The sequence below is a fragment of the Balaenoptera ricei genome, chromosome 4, assembly GCF_028023285.1.
Source record: "Balaenoptera ricei isolate mBalRic1 chromosome 4, mBalRic1.hap2, whole genome shotgun sequence".
Lineage (NCBI taxonomy): Eukaryota > Metazoa > Chordata > Mammalia > Artiodactyla > Balaenopteridae > Balaenoptera > Balaenoptera ricei.
In genome coordinates this window covers 11,276,563-11,296,670 of record NC_082642.1, presented here as the reverse complement: position 1 = coordinate 11,296,670, position 20,108 = coordinate 11,276,563, and the positions used below count along the sequence as shown (strand labels likewise).

General features: G+C 37.0%; 1 long non-coding RNA gene across 2 annotated transcripts in view; it reads left to right on the top strand.

Moving 5' to 3' along the window:
- The first annotated feature begins 790 nt into the window (after positions 1–790).
- Positions 791–20,108, top strand: part of LOC132365194 (uncharacterized) — a 425,897-nt gene continuing 406,579 nt past the window's right edge. For both annotated transcript variants that reach the window (XR_009503053.1, XR_009503054.1), the window contains exon 1: positions 791–851. This is a non-coding gene — a long non-coding RNA (uncharacterized LOC132365194). The remainder of the gene's footprint in view (positions 852–20,108) is intronic.

Sequence of the window (20,108 nt, the reverse complement as noted above, 5' to 3'; positions counted from 1 at the left end):
CTGCTTTTACTCCTGAAAATAGTAATTTTGTCTTCTCTCTTTTTTTCTTGGTTAGTCTGACTAGAGATTTATCAATTTTATCGATCCCTTCAAAGAGCCAATTTTGGATTTCTTTGAGTTTTCTCTGTTTTTTTCCTCCTGTTTACTATTTCATTGATTTCTGCTTGTATCTTCATTATTCCTCTCTTTCTCTTGCTAGGCTTATTTGCTTTTCTTTCTCTGTGTTTTGTTTCTTTTTTTTTTTTTTTTGAGGAAGCTGAATTCATTGATTTGAAGCCTTTCTTTTTTTCCAATATAAACACTCATCTCTAAATTTCCCTCTAGGCCCGCTGGAGAGAGCTCTGCGGCCTGCCCCCCAGGGCCAGCACACTGTGCTTTGTATTAGCGCAGGGCGGGATTCCCTGCTCAATCAGGTTTCCTGTCCTACCTGCAGGGGCTGGGGGCTTACTGCTTTACTGCTGTCTCAGTAGCAGTATACCCTGGCCTGGGACTGGTGGTGGGAGGGATTACTGTTTCTGTGTGCAAGGCTCTCCGGTGTGGGCAGGTGGATATTCCTGTTTCCCACTTAAGTGCGGGCAGCTTTTACCTCTCAGCTTCCCCCCAGCAGCCGGTTCTCCTTCCCCAAAACAGGGGCAAGGGTGTTACCTTTCCACCCTCTCATCAGAGTGAGTAGATCTTTTCTTGAACCCTAGGGGCGAGCGTTCTGTCTGCACAGCTGAAGGCTTTTGCTTGCGGAGAGCAGGTTCCCGGAAGTGGGCGGTGTTTCAGGCTGGCTGGAGAGGAGGGTTCGCTCAGGTCTCCTGCTCTGCGCCCAGCAGCACGGGGTTTAGAGGCTGGAAAAAGTGATTCAGGTGAGTTCAGGCTCCGCTTTTGTCTGGGGCTCCCCTGGATCCTAAAGTTCACACTATGCCGGCTACTCTGGGTTTGTGAAATTGTTACTTTTCTTCTTACTCCTGTATGGGGGCCGCCTCTTCCTCCAGTGCTCTGTAAAAGGTAAAACAGTTTGCGTTTGTATCTCCTCAGAGGCCTTTATAACCCTTTGAAATTCAGTTCACCTGGTTGCCTTTTGACCTCAGTTCTCTTACTGGCTAAAAAAAAGTTATGGTTTGGAGATTTTCTGGATTTTTCTCACTGTGTGGAAGTAATGTTCTCTTGTTTTCTACATCTAAGCAGAAACAGAATGATGTAGTTGGTGAATCTATTAGACAAAAATGAAGACTGAAAGTGAATTTCAAAATGTATTTCAGGAAATTAGAAGAAAAACAAATTTAACCTAAAAATAGACAAAAGAATAAAACAAGAAAAGATAGTGAAATAGAAAATAAATGTACAGTTGAGATAATCAGCCAAGTCAAAGGTACCATCCTTGAAATCACTAATAAAACATATCAACCTCTGTCCAGAGAAAGAGAAAAAATAAAATTTACCAATATCAGAAGTGAAAAAGGAAACAATAGTACAGTTTCTGCAGGATTTAAAAAGATAATAAAGCTGAAATTATGAACAAATACTTGCTAGCGAATTTTTAAAAGCAGAAGTCACCAAAACCAATATAGGAGGAAACAGAAAATCTGAATAGGCCTATACCTATCAAAGATATTGGATCCATAATTAAATCCTTCACATGCATACACTTACACCTGTGTTTAAAAAGTAACAGGTTTAGGTGATTTACTTTTGAACATATGAAGCTTTTATAATAGAAATAACATTAAAGAGAATAGAAAAAAAGGGAAAATTCCCTACCTTGTTTTGTGCAAAATTTTGATGAAAAAAACGTGAACAGAAATTTTAAAAATATCTCTCATAAACAAGGATGTGATGATTCAAAGCAAACTATTATAAAATTCATCAAGCAATGTATACAAAGATTAGACTTGAGAAGAAGTTGGGGTTATTCTAAGAAATTAGAGGTTGGGTTTAATATTTTTAAATTACTTAGTATAATTCCCCACCATAACAAAATAAGGGAGAAAATCAGGTAATCTTTTCAATAGATGCAGAAATCGCATTTGGTAAAATATAACACCTTTTTATGATAAAAATATTTGTAAGCTAAGAATAAGCTTAAATTATTTTAAAGATATCTACCCAAAATATAGCAAATAACATGCTAACTGGTTGTAAATATTAAAGTTTCCCTCAGAGACTGGGAATAAGGCAAGGACACCCACACTTACCATGTTTATCTGTCACTGTCCTAGATGTCATAGCTATTACAATGAAGCAAGAAGAAAAATGTAAGGCCTAGAGTACAAGAAATAAAACTCTGTTATTATTCACACACAGCATGGTGTGTAGGATAGAAAAATTCTAAAAAATATAAACATAAACTACTAGATTTAGACAGTGAATTTAGCAAGGGAATGAAGTGATTAAAAACCAAACTAGAATGTAGAATTTTAAAAAGCAATACATTTACAATAGCATCCATACCAACAAACACGGGATAAATCTAAGAGTAAAGAAATGGAGGACCATGTAGTCTGAATGAATTGGAAAACTCAGTAGTCAGTTTTCCCCAAATTGTTTTATAGACCTCATGGGTAGATGCAAGGTCGTTATGAAGTTGGGTGTTCATTTTATTCATATATTTTGTAACTCTTTAATATATATGTTATATATATTATATATATATCAAATAGTAATAAAACTATAAAAAAAAAACTAGGGATATAATATAAATGTGTCAAATGAGTAATAACAAAGTGTTTTTAAAATTAAAAAGATTAATTTTATGAAATGAGTTCAAACATATCAGTAAATAAGAGATGAATAGAAAAATATTTTTTAAAATCTTAAAAGAAACAGGCATAGTACTGGAAAAATATTCAAATGGCTTAAACACATACAAAAAAAAGTGACCAAGCTCACATTTAATTGAAAAATATGCAAAATAAAGGATTCATGCAAAAAACAATTTTCTTCTAAGAAATTAGTCAACATTTTATAATATCTAGTAGATGTGGATATAGAATCTCCCATAAAGTAGTGGTAAAGGGAATTCCCTGGCAGTCCAGTGGTTAGGACTCTGCGCTTTCACTGACAGTCCCTGGTTGGGGAACTAAGATCCTGCAAGCTGTGTGGCACAGCCAAAAAAGAAAAAGGAAACAGAAAACAAAAACAGGAAACAAATAATAATGGTAAAATTACTGAGAATAATAGGACAATATATTTCATAATGTAAAGATATGTACCCTTTGACCTAGGAATTTATTAGCCAGAATATTATTCTAAAACCTAGAAATGATGTTATACAATTTGTGATGCATCTGTTCTTTGATTAAGGTTTTTGGTAGAGGAGGGCTAGAGATACATTTACACTTATATCTACATCCTTTACATTTATATCTACAAAGCCAAAGTCAGTATTGTGCTAAATGGCGACATTGTAGATTTTTCACTAAAATTAGGAACAAATCACTTAGCTTAATACCCTCCAGTTCCATCCATGTTGCCGCAAATGGCAAGATTTCATTCTTTTTTATTGCTGAATAATAGTCCATTGTATATATATACCACATCTTCTTTATCCATTCATCTGTTGATGGACACTTAGGTTGCTTCCATATCTTGGCTATCGTAAATAGTGGTGCAGGTAGGGGAACATATATCTTTTCAAATTACATGGATGGACCTGGAGGGTATTATGCTAAGTGAAATAAGTCAGACAGGGATAAACAAATACTGTATGAGTTCACTTATAAGTGGAATCTAAAAGACAAAACAAGTGAACAAACCAAAACAGAAACAGACTCATAGATACAGAGAACTGGTAGTTGCCAGAGGGGAAGGAGGTGGGGGGACAGACAAAATAGGTGAAGGGGACTAAAAGGTATACATTTCCAGCTGTAAAATAAATAAGTTATGGGGATGTAATGTACACATAGGAAATGTAGTCAGTAATACTGTAACAACCTTTTTGATGATGGATGATAACTGGTTATATTATGGTGATCATTTCATTATGCATAAAAATATTGAATCGCTATGTTGTACACCTGAAACTAATATAATATTGTATGTTAATTATAACTCAATTAGAAAATTAGGATCAAGTCAAAAATTCACCACTTTAACCAAATTAGGTATATATGTATGTGTGAATATGGAATGGTCTTTAGGATATGTTAGTATGTCTTATTGTTGATACAAATTGATATAGATTTTGTGGCTGGGAGTTAAGAGATATCTTCCCTTGAAAATTCACATTTTAATGGTGAACTAAGAGATAAGTCATTTACTAATAGGAGATGTTTCACTTTTTAAAAAAAAATTATTTATTTATTTACTTACTTACTTACTTACTTACTTATGGCTGTGTTGGGTCTTCGTTTCTGTGTGAGGGCTTTCTCTAGTTGTGGCAAGAGGGGGCCACTCTTCATCATGGTGCGCGGGCCTCTCACTATCGCGGCCTCTCTTGTTGCAGAGCACAAGCTCCAGACACGCAGGCTCAGTAATTGTGGCTCACGGGTCTAGCTGCTCTGCGGCATGTGGGACCTTCCCAGACCAGGGCTCGAACCCGTGTCCCCTGCATTGGCAGGCAGATTCTCAACCACTGAGCCACCAGGGAAGCCCTCACTTTTAGATATATGAAGAAATTAAGAAAGATATACAATGACTTCTGTGAGGAATGAGGGAGGGAACTGAGTAGTGAAACACACAAGAGTGTTTGAGTAGTATTTAAGTTTATGTTCATTTGATGAAAATTTACTGAATACCTACTGCACCTGGCACAAGATATATCAATGAATGAACAGGACAGAACCCCTCTCCTCATGGAGCTTCCATGGTATGAAATGTGACTGTGATGTGAATTCTCACTTGATTTCAGAGCTAAGGTATTTCTTTTGTCATGTTGCTGTTAAGCCATGAGGTACTCTCACAAAGAAATGTTGGTTTTAAGGGAAGTGTCATCTGCAGAAGGATTATGGTCTGTCCTCCCAAGAAGATACTACTTTTGTAAATAGACTAAGTTTTGTGCATTGATGATCTGGCTCTATTCTTTTAGACTCAGAATCCCAAGTTTCACAACCCATCAAAAGCAGGCTGTCAGTGGCAGATTCATAGTAACTAGTCTCTCAACACAATGTCTAAAATCAGATTGCCAATTTAACCTAGAAGAGAGAGCACCTTTCCCAGTGATCTGAATACTCATGCCAGCATGATCAGTGCAGTTTCTCTTTGTAGTCAGATTTCTTGGAAAGTCAAATCAGTCGGAGGGTTGCTTAGTGAATATTAAAACCAGGAAAAGAGGAATTATATTGATGAATTGCTTAATGGCAGTCTAAATTGCATGATACATGTAAAACACATGGGGTCATTCATGTCAAATATGTCTTGGAGGTTATTGGTGGAAAGTCTTCCCATTTATATACATTTAAGGGAAAACCTTTATTAGTGAGTCTGAAAATAAAAATTTAGTGCCCACTGGTCTCTCTCTCTCTCTCTCTCTCTGCTGTTGTGCTTAGATTTTGTGTTACTTATCTGTAACTGCATAACAAATCAGCCTAAAACACAGCAGCTTGAAACAATGAACATTTATTATCTCACACAATTTCTGAGGGTCAAGAATCTGGGATTAGCTTTGCTGTATGGTTCTGATTGAGTTTCATGAGTCAAGCCATGTGCCACAGATGCACTCACTACATCTACCTCCCCACAGAGCTGCTTGGAACATGACTTACCCAAATCCAAGGAAGAAAGAGACAGGTAACAACCAAGACAGAAGCCTCACTCTTTTATAAACCAATCCTGGAGAAAACATACCATCACTTCGGCTACTTCCTTAAAAAAAGTATTTTATTGAAGTATAGTTGATTTACAATGTTGTGTTAATTTCTCCTGTACAGCAAAGTGGTTCAGTTATATATATACACACACACACATTCTTTTTCATTTTCTTTTCCATTATGGTTTATCACAGGATATTGAATATAGTTCCCTTTGCTATACCAGTTGGGCCTTATTGTTTATCCATTCTAAATATACTAGTTTGCATCTGCTAACCCCAAACTCCCAATCCGTCCCTCCCCTACCCCCCATCCCTTGTCAACCACAAGTCTGTTCTCTACGTCTGTGAGTCTGTTTCTGTTTTGCAGATAAGTTCATTTGTGTCGTATTTTAGATCCCACATATAAGTGATATCATATGGTCTTTCTCTGTCTAATTTACTTCACTTAGTTATGATAATCTCTAGGTCCATCCATGTTGCTGCAAATGGCGTTATTTCATTCTTTTCTATGGCTGAGTAGTATTCCATTGTATATATGTACCACACCCTTATCCATTCATCTATGGACATTTTGGTCATTTTTTATGGGTCATTCCGACTAATGCTGTTACCATATGGGATTTGAATACCAGGAGGCAGGAATTATTAGAGACCATCTTGGAGGCTACCTACCTCAGTTGGGCATAACTTCTGTTTTTCTTCTTTGCTTTCATATTAACCAAACTGGCTTTCACACATTCTTCCTCATATTTTAGTAAAACTGTCAATTAGATTATTATATAGTCATGTATACTTGACCTGAGACTCATCCTATCTTTTTGAGAAGATTTATTATGCATTATTTTTGAAGCTTAATTCTTGGATGAACATCTTATTTCTTTTCAAGTTCTTGGGGGACCAATAATTTTTGTTAGCCAACTATGAAAATGTAGCCATAAATATGCATTAATGACTAGGTCTTAAGGGACTCTAATCAATGTGTCACATTTTAATTTGGCCATTTTCTTCACATTTGGTTCTATTCATTTATCTTGTTGTGTTTATTTAACACTAGTGATTAATGCTAAGCCTCTTTCCCCCCATTTTTGTTTTTTGGCAGAATAGGGAAAGAAGTAAGTCTAAACTAACCTCTGAATCTTTACGTAGTATTCAGAAATATATGATTTCAAACTGACATCAGAATGAAAGTTACATAACATGAGAATGAAAATATCACATGTATAGATTTCATATATTTTAGTATACCTTTAAAATATTCATGCCTGTATTATGTAGCCGCTGAATGAAGAACTATAACTTGGATAATATGTATTCTGTTCACTTTACATTAAAGGGCACTAGTCACAAATACTAAAAGCAAAGGGATGCTTTAATAAATGACTCTTTAGTGATCTATTGGTATATTTTACTATTTTTTTTTAACATCTTTATTGGAGTATAATTGCTTTACAATGGTGTGTTAATTTCTGCTTTATAACAAAGTGAATTCCCTATACATATACATATATCCCGATATCTCCTCCCTCTTGGGTCTCCCTCCCACCCCTCTAGGTGGTCACAAAGCACCGAGCTGATCTCCGTGTGCTATGCATCTGCTTCCCACTAGCTATCTATTTTACATTTGGTAGTATATATAAGTCCATGCCACTCTCTCACTTCGTAAGTGAGAGAGTAAGCTGGGACAAAGTGAGAGAGTAGTATATTTTAGTTTTAATGGAGGCCTGTGGAGCATGAAAGAGAAAACAAAACATACCCTGAGAAAGTAAATACACAAAATATTGATGTGAACTAAGAAAGTAATGATTTACGAAATATAACTTCTCAATTAAAATATAATACGTTATTCATGTGACCACAATATGACAAAATATTTCCCATTTATTTTCTAAAAATAATTTTATATTTCTTACCATATTGAATATACTAGAAGAAATTATGTGTGAACACTTTAATATATATGTATACGTATACATGTATCCATTACTTATATTATGGTTGAAGTATATGTAATTTCTAAAATCATGAGAAATTACACAGAAATGAAAAAATAGAAGAAAAATAACCCTTAAACTTAAGAAAAATTTAAGTAACAATTTGCACATGACATTTAATAAGAAATATCAAGCTTTATTTACCCCATCTCTTCAGAATGATAGAACCAGAATGTGAAACTCATAGAAATGGAGTAAGAAATGCCAATAAAACCCTCTTTAGTCAAACCAGGAATTTGTCACATAGTACTCCTGAATTTGTTCTTAATTTTTCTGAAAGAATGGAATCATTGTTCTTAAAGATGACTTCAATGACACAGTGATTGCTGCATCAAAACATTCACAAATACTTTTCAGAGAAAATATTTTTTCTTTATAGTTTTCAAAATAATATGACTTGTTAATGACAAAAGCATGAATACACAGAGTATATATTTATTGCATAATTATATATTCTTTGCATATTTGCTTAATGATACTGATTTTCTTTTTTAGGACCAGGATATTTAGGGCAGTATTTGCCTCCTTGATTAGAAGCCAGTTTTCTATTCTGAGTCTATTGAGATATAATTGGCATATAACATTGTATAAGTTTACTGTGTACACTGTGATGATTTGATATACTTATACTTTGCAAAATGTTTACCACAGTAGTGTTAGTTAACATCTCCATCACATCACATAATTACCATTTCTTTTTTATGGTGAGAACATTTAAGACCTACTCTCCTAGCAACTTTCAAGTGTATAATGCAGTATTGTTAACTATAGTCACCATACTGTACATTAGATCCTCAGAACTTATTCATCTTATAACTGGAAGTTTGGACCCTTGACCAACATCTCTCATTTCCCCCATCTCCCAGCCCCTGGCAACCACTGTTCTACTCTGTTTCCATGAATACAGCTTTTTAAGATTCCACATATAAGTGATATCATACAGTGTTTGTCTTTATTTGTTTGATTTATTGCACCTAGCATAATGCCATGTAGGACTATCCATGTTGTCACAAATGGCAGGATTCCCTTCTTTCTCATGGCTAAATAATATTCACACACACACACACACACACACACACACACACCCCATATCTTCTTTATCCATTCATCTGTAGACAGACACTTAGGTTGTTTCTATATTGGCAGCTGTGAATAATGCTGCAAGAATATGGGGGTACAGATTTCTCTTCAATATCCTGATTTTATTTACTTTGGATGCCTACCCAGAAGTGGATTGCTAGATTATATGGTAGTTCTGCTTTTAATTTTTAAGAACCTCCATACTATTTTCCAGGGTGGCTATACCAATTTACATTGCTACCAGCAGTGCATAAGGATTCCCTTTTCTTCACATCCTTGCTTATTATCGCTCTTCTTTTATTTTTTTAATTGATTTATTTTATTTGTTTATTTTTGGCTGCATTGGTTCTTCATTGCTGCACGCAGGCTTTCTCTAGTTGCGGCGAGCAGTGGCTACTCTTCATTGCGGTGCTCAGGCTTCTCATTGTGGTGGCTTCTCTTGTTGCGGAGCACAGGCTCTAGGCGTGTGGGCTTCAGTAGTTGTGGCATACAGGCTCAGTAGTTGTGGCTCACAAGCTCTAGAGCGCAGGTCAGTAGTTGTGGCGCATGGGCTTAGTTGCTCCGTGGCATGTGGGATCTTCCCAGACCAGGGCTCAAACCCATGTCCCCTGCATTGGCAGGCATATTCTTAACCACTGCGCCACCAGGGAAGCCCTATCTCTCTTCTTTTGATAAAATCTGTTCTAATAGATGTGAAGTGACATGTTGTTTTGATTTGCATTTCCCTGATGATTAGTGATGTTGAGTATCTTTTCATGTACCTGTTGGCCATTTGTATATCGTCTTTGGAAAAGTATCTATTCATCTATTCAGTTCCTCTGCCCATTTTTTAATTGGATTTTTTTTTTTTTTACTATTGAGTAAATAGTATTGTTCTTTATATATTTTGGTTGTTAACCCTTTATTGGATATATGATTTGCAAATATTTCTCCTATTCATTAGTTTGCCTTTTTATTTTGTTGATTGTTTCTTTTGCTGTGAAGAAGCTTTTTAGTTTGATGTAGTCCATTTATTTATTTTTGCTTTTGTTACTTGTGCTTTTAGTGTCATATCCAAAAAGAGTCATTGTCAGGATGTCAAGGAGCTTCTCCTTATGTTTTCTTCTAGGCGTTTTAGGTCTTATGTTCAAGTCTTTAATCCATTTTGAGTTAATTTTTGTGAGTGGGGTAAGATAGAGGTCCAATTTCATTCTTCTGCATGTAATTATCCAGTTTTCTCAACATTGTTTATTGAAGAGAGACTCCTTTCCCCATTGAGTATTCTTGACTCCCTTGTCAGATAGTGGTTGAGGGTTTATTTCTGGGCTCTTGATTTTGTTCCCTTGGCCTATGTGTCTACTTTTATGTCAGTGTCATGCTGTTTTGATTGCTCTAGCTTTGTAATACAGTTTGAAAGCAGAAGCATGGTACCTCCAGCTTTGTTCTTCATTCTCAGGATTGCTTTGGCTATCTAGGGTCTTCAGTGGCTCCATAAAAATTTTAGGATTTAGTTGGGTCTTTTTTTACCCATCCAGCCACTCAGTGTCTTTTGATTGGATAATTTAATCAGTTTACATTTAGAGTAATTACTAATTAGTAGGGACTTACTAATGCCATCTTATTCATTATTCTGGCTGTTTTACAGTCCCCTTGTTTTGTTCTTTCTCTCTTGCTGTCTTCCTTTGAAAATTAAGAATTTTTCATAGTGACATGCTTTGATTTCCTCTCTCTATCTTTTGTGTATCTAGTGTAGGCTTTTGCTTTGTGGTTACCAGGTAGCTTACATAAAACATTTTATATATATATATATATATATATATATATACACACACACACACATATATATGTGTATATATATATGGCAATCTATTTTACACTGATAATAATTTAACTTCAATCACTTACAAAAACTCTACCCTTTTACTACCACTTTTATGTTTTTGCTGTCATAATTTCTCTCTTTTATAATGTGTGTTCATTAACAAATTATTGTAGCTATAGTTAATTTTAATACTTTTGTCCTTTAACCCTTATACTAGAGTAAGTGGTTAATATACAACCATATTATAGTATTAGAGTATTCTGAATTTGACTGTATACTTACCTTTGTCAGTGTGTTGTATATTTTCTTATGTTTTCATGTTATTAATCAGTGTCCTTTCATTTGAACCTGAAGAACTTCTTTCAGGATTTCTCATAAGGCAGGTCTACTGGTGATGAACTCCATCAGCTTTGTTTGTATGGGGCATTCTTTTTCTCTCTTTTGTTTCTGAAAGACAACTTTGCCAGATAGAGTAGTCTTGGTTGGTAGGTTTTTTTTTTTTCTTTCAGTACTTTGAGTATATCATATTTACTCTCTCCTGGCCTATGAGGTTTCTGCTGAGAAATCTGCTAATAACCTTATGGGAGTTCCATTGTGAGTTACAACCTTTTTTTCCATTGCTACTTTTAAGATTTTTTTCTGTCTTTGCTTTTCGGCAGTTTTATTATAATGTGTCTTGAAGAAGACATTTTAAAGTTAAGTTTGTTTGACTTATGAGCTTCATGAACTTGGATGTCCAAATATTTTCTGACATTTGGGAAGTTTTCAGTCATTTAAAAAAATGTAAGCTTTCTGTCCCCTTTTCCCTCTCTTCTGCTTCTGGGACTCAAATAATTAGCAGTTTATTTCTTTTGCTGGTATCCCATAGATCATGTAGACTTTCTTCACTCCTTTTTTTTTCTTTTTTGTTCTCCTCTGACTGAATAATTTCAAAGGTCCTGCCTTCTAATTCACAGATTCTTTCTTTTGCTTGATCCATTCTTCTATCAGTTCTTTATATTGAATTTTTTTTTCTTTCATTCATTGTATTCTTCAGCTCTAGAACTTCTGTTTGGTTCTTTCTTATTCTTATTTCTATCTCTTTATTAAACTTCCTATTTTGTTTGTATGTTGTTTTCCTTGTTTCATTGAATTGTCTTCCTGTGTTTCCTTGTAGCTCATTGGGCTTCCTTAAATAGTTATTTTGAATTCTTTACAGGGTGAATCGCAGATATCCATGTCTTTGGGGTTGGTTACTGGAAGACTATTGAGATCCTTGGTGGTATCATGTTTCCCTGATTTTTCATGTTCCTTGAAGTCTTGAGTTGCTATCTTTCCATTTGTAGTAGCGGTATCCTCCTCTAGTCTCTACTGACTGACTCTGGGCAGAGAAATGCCTCTGTCAGCCCTCCTAGTAATCTGTGGCATTCTCAGACCTTCTGTGGATACACCTGCTCCACATTTCTTGCTCCCTCTTGGGGCAGAATTTTTAAACTTGTATTCCTTTCTGTCAGTCCTGCAATGCACTCAGCCAGGTGCTGATAGTCTCTCTTTTGCTTTCCCAAGGGTAGAGCTAAATCTCAAGTTTGAGGTCTCTCCTTGTCTTGTAGATTTGGACCAGCTTTTTTCAAGTGCTCGCTAGCCATTTTCCAAAGCTCAGTGTCACCACCATACGAAATGCACTCAGGGAGCTAGCCACAGAGTTGGGGGTATGTGAGTTAGGTACATGGAGTGATGGTGGTACCCATGGGCCAACTGGGGGGATCTAGAGGGGAAGCATTCTTGGCACTTGTGGGTGGACTTCTTGATGAAGCTTGTGACACAGTTAGTAGGATCTGATTCCCTTTAATGCCTTCCAAGAGTCTTATCTGCTGCTCTCTCAGTTTCTTCCCACTTTGCAGTCATATAGCTCATGACTCAGTACTCTGGATGGTGTGGGAGAGAAATGGGCCTCTTTGGCAGCTTCCTGCATAGCTGGCGAAGCTGAGCACTCACTCATATGCTCTCACTTCCCCTGTGGGAGAAATCATAGTCCAAGAAGGTCTTTCCTTGCCCTGAGCTATTCTGCTTTGGGGGAGAGGTGATGTAGGTATAAAGTCTAACTGTTTCTCTTACTCTCTCCAGTGCACCCAAACTCATAGTTCTTGCTCCAACAGTGTGCTGAAACTTTTCTGCTAAAAACCTGCACTTCCACAAAGGCTCTCTGATTTGTGTGTGATTGTCTAAGACAGTGATCTCCGTGGGCTCCCAGACTGTGGCCGAGAGGGGATGTAGCCAGGACCAAGGTCTATGTGCCCATTACCTGATGCAGAGGTAGGCAAGACTCCTCCTGGATCCTTTGGCATATGGTGCTGGATCCCATAGCTCCCACCAAGGCACTTTTGTCTGTGGATGGATGCCAAATTGTTGTTGTTGAGGGTGTATAAGCAAAGGATGCCTTATTTGGCCATGTTGCTGATATCACTCCTGAAGTTGTTTTTAGTTACCTAAATATTTACTAAATATTTAGTTTATCTCCACCAGGTTTTCATTCTGTGATGAGGTAGAGATCAGGTAGGCTTAAGTGTCATAGGGATTGCAGTTTACAAAACCATAACAAAATCAGAGAACATTTATTCTTGACTCCATTACAAAATAGAAATGTGGACACCAAAAGGGCTATTTGTAGATGTCCCCCCTGTCAGCATTGTTTGATATGTGGAGAATTGGTTCCATATGTATTAAAATATTAGGACCAGTCCAAGTCAAACGGTGTAGTATCTCAGTATCCGTCCTCTTTCTGCTCATTATAGGAAGGAGCAAACCATAAAATGGGTATAGTAAAGCCCTGCCCACCCAAACCAGACAATTGGTATCACAAACAATGATTAAATTTATATATATGTGCACATTGTTTTGGACTTGCTGTGCAAGGGCATTCTGGGGTATATGACAATGGCAGAATGCTAGCATCTTCAGGTTTACTAAGTATCACCAAATTGCTCTTAAAATCGTTGCACCGATTTACATTCTCATCAGCAATGTAGGAGCTGTCATTTTCTTACATCTTTTCAAATGTTTGATATTATCCAGCCTTTTTATTTCTGCCAACCTAAAGATGTGAAATAATATCTCATCGTTATAATTTGCATTTCCTGATTACAGGTGAGTTTGAACCTCTTTTGTTTTCTCTTGGCTATTTTGGGCAAGGCTCATATCCCTTGATCCTTTATTCTGTTAGGATATTTGTCTTTTTATTAATGATTTAGAATAATTCTTTATGCATGAAACTTCTGCAAAAATTACATTAATTGTATTATAAGACCAAATGAAGATTGAGAGAATTTTTATGGAGAAGACATTCTCCTTTTTTTCACTGTTGCAGGCACTGTTGGTTGATAACCTGATATCCACTACCCTCTTGTAGAGACAGTGATGGATCATGTACTAGTTGTCTTCTCATTATTCATTCTTATTTCTTTCTGATCAGCAAAACCTGGTTTAAATGGAGGTGAAAATGCATTCCTCTAAAAAGCTACACTTTTTTGGCTCTCTTTGAAGTATGGGCAATCGTGTAACACAATGCTCCCCAGTGGGATATAAGTAGGAGTTGCTGGGTAGAATCCTGGAAAATCTTTTTAAGAGGGGTCAGACTTTACTGGAATGTATTTTTGATCCTCACCACACTTATCCTTCCTGCCTAAAACATGACCTCAATGATAGCGGATGATGGGGAATGCACTGTGTTATGACCATGAGGGTGAAAGATATACCTGAGAATGAGGAGAAGAAAAATAAAAGTACCTGAAGTACTGAAGGTAGTGTGGAGGGGCTGCATTTGTCCTAGACTGTCAACTTCAAAATTTCTTTTGCTAGAGGAAAGAAGTCGTTTCTGATATATTAAAAACTGTTCTGTAATGTTGCTGTTACATGTAGCCTAAGAGAATTGCTAACTGATGCAGGGGCAATTAGAACCTTGATTTTTGAGGGGGACAGAAAGAAACTCCTGTATCATTATAGATTACTTTCTAAGGAACGCTTTTCATGTTTTACATAATATATTCAAGTAAGATATCTTCAGAAAAGAATACATTACTTAAATATCTTAATTTTGATTAAATGATGGGAGTGGGGTTCATGTTGGCTATTCTTTGGTATATCTGGAGTGGAGATAAAAGGGGTAAACCCTAGGAGAAGTCTACCCAGATGGGCTGATGTTGGATTAGGTCACAAGTGACATCCCCAAGTTGGCAGAGGTGGGGATGATGTGAAAAGCAAAACAAGCAGAAACTCCTGCTCTCCTGAAACTTAGGTTCTGGTTTTGGGAGGCAGACTATAAATAGACCATCGATTAAATATGTAATATAGGAAGGGAATGGTAAGTTAAATGAAGAAACATTAGGATGCGTAAGGGTTGACCACCGGTCCAAAGTGCTTGGGGGTTGGCAGAGAGGTGGCTCCCAGAAAAATAGACATGCCAGCAAGGTTTTCCTGATAAGGGGATGGTCAAGCACCTGCACAGAGCGAGGAAATGAACCACAGGGCAGCATGTGGAGGCAGTGTTCCAGGCAGAGGCACTAACAAGTGCAAAGGGCCCTGGGAACAGTGAGGAACAGACGAGGCACAAGGGAGAGTGAGGGGAGATGAGGGGTAAGAACAAGCTTGGGGACCGCACCATGTTGGCACTGATAAAGACTTTTCATTCTTCTGAGGACTCAATAAGATAAAAATGAGGGAATTCCCTGGTGATTCAGTGGTTAGGACTCCGCACGTCCACTGCAGTGAGACATGGGTTCGATCCCTGGTTGGGGAGCTAAGATCCCACATGCTGCGATGCAGCCAAAAAAAGAAAAAAAGAAAAGCAAAACAAAAAGAAAGAAAGAATACAGTGCCTGGCAGATACCTTGCCTCTTACATGGAAAAGTAAGTATCCAATACAGTTTTTAGGCCTGGCATACTAGTCAATCTTCTTTGAGCTACACTGAGGCCAGAGAGCATTTGCGATGCAACAGTGTGTAAATTTAAAAAGGTGTCCCCTTTTTGTATGTGAATTTTTTTTTTTAAATGTATCCCCCATCCCATCTCCACTGGGCAGACGGCACCCTGTGAGTCTGTGGCTTGGTGAGCAGAGCGTGGCCTTATTATAGCCCCACTTCCGTCCTCTGCTTGGGTTTCTCAGGGTCGTTCACAAGCAGCATAATCACACATGGTGGCCCTGGCAAGGACTCCACTTTAATCATTTTACTTCTAGCCCTTAGCATAATTTGCAGTTCTAAAATAATGAACATAGTTTGAATTTATAGCAGTCTCAAGGTATTATGCAAGTCTAGTTGCTTGAAGATCTCATCAACTGTGTATCATCATTCTTGCCCTTACTCTTTCTGAGAGTATTTTTAAGAATGATGTGGGGGTATCAGCAAAGCAGTCATATAATTGTTTTTTCCATTCAATTGTTTTTTTCTCTCAAGAACGTGAATGAGATTTTACACATCTTCCTGGCTTCTTTGTCAGTGAAATAATAGATGGAAGGAAACCATGTGACAAAGCTTTCTTCCTTTCCTGCCCTCTCTTCCCTTTCGTTCCAGGATATCTTTCTTTTTCTTGCATCAGGTAGTTATTATCAGACACTGGTAATAGTTCCAGTAGACCCTTCTTGAAACATCATTGAAATTTTAGTGCCACTTTTGAATTATACAAGCATTTTAAACTCAAGGAAGATGGAGAGATTGTAAATTCTCATGATGTGAGGTTCTTCCTTTCACCATGATTAATACCTGTGGCAGGAAGGATGGAATAAAGAATATTGTGCATGCCAGAATTTTACAGTCACTCAGTGAACCCTGGGGGGTGGAAGTTGCAAGGAAGCTCAGATTCCTGGTCTCTTTATATATACATCAATTTTTTTTGAAAAGAAAAAGTTCAATAGGTCCAGGGAAGAGATTACTGAGTCTGCTCAGTCCTGCTGTTGTGTGCCTGCTGAGATGGGATAGAGGGTCACACAGCCATCCTTGCCATGCTCCAAGCAGGCAGCCTGCTGTGGCTAAAGTATGTGTTCTTATTAAATATATATCATAATGTACCTCTGTTGATATTGTTAAACTCCTACCATAAAAATGTTGCACATAAACAACACAGCTAAGTTAATGTTTCCATAGAAACCTTAGCATTAAAACTTGCTGAATGTGATATCAACCTAAGGGATAGTTGTTTTTTGGCCCAGACACAAACACACACTGTGTGTACATGTGCAATTTTTAGTGTTTGTAAAATCATAATAAACTACATTGAGAACATAGAGTTTAATGCTGTCAATTGCGTGGGCCAAACCTTGGTTTACCATTAAGAACAGTACAACTGAAGTTCTCACAGCCTTCTGCCAGTTTGTAGGAATGTCTTGATTCTTACCCAGTGGCTCAATTTTCGTTGAAGGGAAAACAACAAGAACAATCTAACTGGTTATGTGCTGCATGTGTAAGAGGCTCTGATGGATGGTTCATTGTAAATTCTGCTGGCTTAAATCTGGCTTTAGTAAGATTGTCAATTTGCAGTGGTTTATATTGAATGGTTGTTCCTAATATAGGCAAATGAAAACTGTGGCGTTAAGCATCTAAAATATTTTTAATGAAACCATTGTGTAACCCAGAGCATGGCATTGACTTACTACAGCAAATATTTCTGATTTTAGATTCAAAGAGTCAATATATTCTAATGTAACTTACAAAGCGCTAAAGAACTGTAATGCCAATCACTGCTGTGTAAATAGGTGATATCCATCTTTATATATTTTAATGCCTTCAGAGAAAAGTACTGAAACCACAAAAAGTCAAAATCATCAGTAGAACAGTATGAATGAGTTAATGTTATCTGCATATTCTATGACTTGATTATAACGCCAATATTCAAGCCCGTCTTTAAAATAAAAAAGACCACCATTTCGAATTACCATAGTTAATATTAAATCTTGATTAGACAGTGAGTTTTCCCTCCCTGGCATATAAGCGATTTATTTGTAAAATGAAGCTATTTTATCCCTTGTCATCACACAGCCATAAAAATTGCAGGCAGTCAGAAGTTAGCAATGGCTGCTTCCCAGACCCACAGCAATACTTAGTAACAGATTTTCAAAGCAGTTCAAAGAGTCCAGTTTCCATCTGTGTTTGGTGAAGGGTGCACAAACCTTGAGGCCATCTGAAAACTCAGCTTCATCTCTAACACTTGGAATAACAAAGGTGTTATTTTTCAAAGCTGCATTCTCCCCTCCTGGCGGGGCTGTGCGGATTCAGTTCGGGGAAGGTGGGAAACTTCAGAGCAGGTATTCTCCTTCTAGACTTTGCCTCCTTCAGGGAGTTCCTTTGAGGGTGTCACAATGGTGGCCTCCTGAATATGGGTTATTGGCAATAGAGGCCAAGAGGTAATGAACCTTATAGACAAATCCCTTCTGATTTTCTGAGCAAAATATCCGCAAAGAACCAGCATCTCCTTTCTTCCTGGCTAGGGGTGCTATTTAATCAGGAGGAAGTAGAGGGTGCTCTCTACCCACGTTACACTGAGGAATGCAGCCTGAACATCAAACTCCATTTCCCTCAGCTGCATTTCTAAAACTAAGGCAGCAAATTGTTAGCAAAGAGATGGTTCAATGTCCTCATCCTTGGTTGTTACAAATGAGTGTCAGCTTTCAATGGAATACATATTTTTCCTGCTCATTTTGTTTAATATCTCCTGTATTAATTTTGGCACAATTTTTGATATGGTATCTTTATAAAGGCTGCCTAACATAAATTACATAAATGCACAATGAGTGGGAAACTGATGGAAATATAGATATTTGCTATTTGCTGTCTCTTTGTGATACATTTCTATCATTCTAACTAACAGAAAAGTCAAGACTAATGTGAGCAGTTCTCTCAGATAGGTTCTTTATTTTATTTTTGATTTTCTGAGTTATTCTGATGTCTCAAAACGTATCCAGAATTATATTCTAATTTCCTCTTAGATAATTCAAAGCAACATCAAATTATTCTTCCATTTACTCCAAATTCCAATAACTCTATGGGTAGTTTTATTTGAGAATAAGCTACCTGAAAAGTATATATCTTTTATAATAAAAATCACTGATCGATACATTGTAAAACATCTTTATAGGAACCAAAATTTTTATTTTAAAGGGTTGATTAAAAAAAAACCACACTTTAATGTGAGAAAAGTGAAATTTTGTGATAGAGAACTGATATGTAAAAAATATGTCCTTATTATATCAAGATTTTCTAATTTTTAAAAATCCCTCATACATTAGAAACCTTTAGTAAATAAAACTTTACTTATTTAATAATTAAAATTTATTCTACTTAGGAAAGTAAAATAAATAACAAAAATCCGTAGTAAGTAAAAAAAAAAAAAAATGTGCTTCAAAAAAAAAATGACCTCAAGATTAAAAAAATTATTCTGGTATGACAAAGTATTTTGTTTAAAAAGGGATCATGGTAACATTTTAAGTATAATTAAGATAGATAAAAACAGAGGTATTAGCATCATGCTGTGAACTTCTTTTCTGGAGAGGGTGGGGTAGAGAAGGATTCAGCAAGACTGTACTGCTTTCAAGTTTCCAGTCACATCCCACTCGGCCTGAAGGCAGGGTAGAAGCAGCAATAGTCCCACATGCGGAATGGCACAGAATAGGACTGCCCTGCATAGAGAACCAATGTGAACGAGGAAATCATGGCCAACACATTGCTACTGTTTTTACATATGAGACTTGCTTCCCTGTCTTAGCAATTCTTCACTATCAATGCCTGTACAAAGAATCCTAAGGTAAAGTGGAAAGCAATGGTGTAAGAGGAGGTCGTAAACAGATCATACGTAAAAAGTGGGCTGCAATGAAACGATCAAGATTGTTGGCAAGAAAAAGTACCTAAGAGCTGTTGAGATATGGAGTATATAACCATCTTCCATACAGATCCAAGCTTCCCTATCAGCACTTACAATTTAGTGAGGAAGGAAACCATTTAAAAAATAATAGTGTTGAGTATAGTAATAGAAATACTAAGGGCACATATGGCAAGGACACGAATCTGAAGACATCTGGGGCAATGTAGTTTAGAAAATGGATTGTCATTGGAGACTTTAGTTTTTAGAAGTTCAATTTGTGCTAAACCAATTGATTTGAATGTATCATGATTTTTCTTTTTTTTTTATTTATTGATTGATTGATTGCTATGTTGGGTCTTCGTTTCTGTGCTAGGGCTTTCTCTAGTTGCGGCAAGTGGGGGCCACTCTTCATCACGGTGCGTGGGCCTCTCACTATTGTGGCCTCTCTTGTTGTGGAGCGCAGGCTCAGTAGTTGTGGCTCACGGGCCCAGTTGCTCCGCGGCACGTGGGATCTTCCCAGACCAGGGCTCGAACCCGTGTCCCCTGCATTGACAGGCAGACTCTCAACCACTGCGCCACCAGGGAAGCCCTATCATGATTTTTCTATCTCCTGGATCTTTTTTTTTCTCCCACATCTCTGAGTCCAATTTTCTAAAAATTATGATCTCTGCTCATCAAC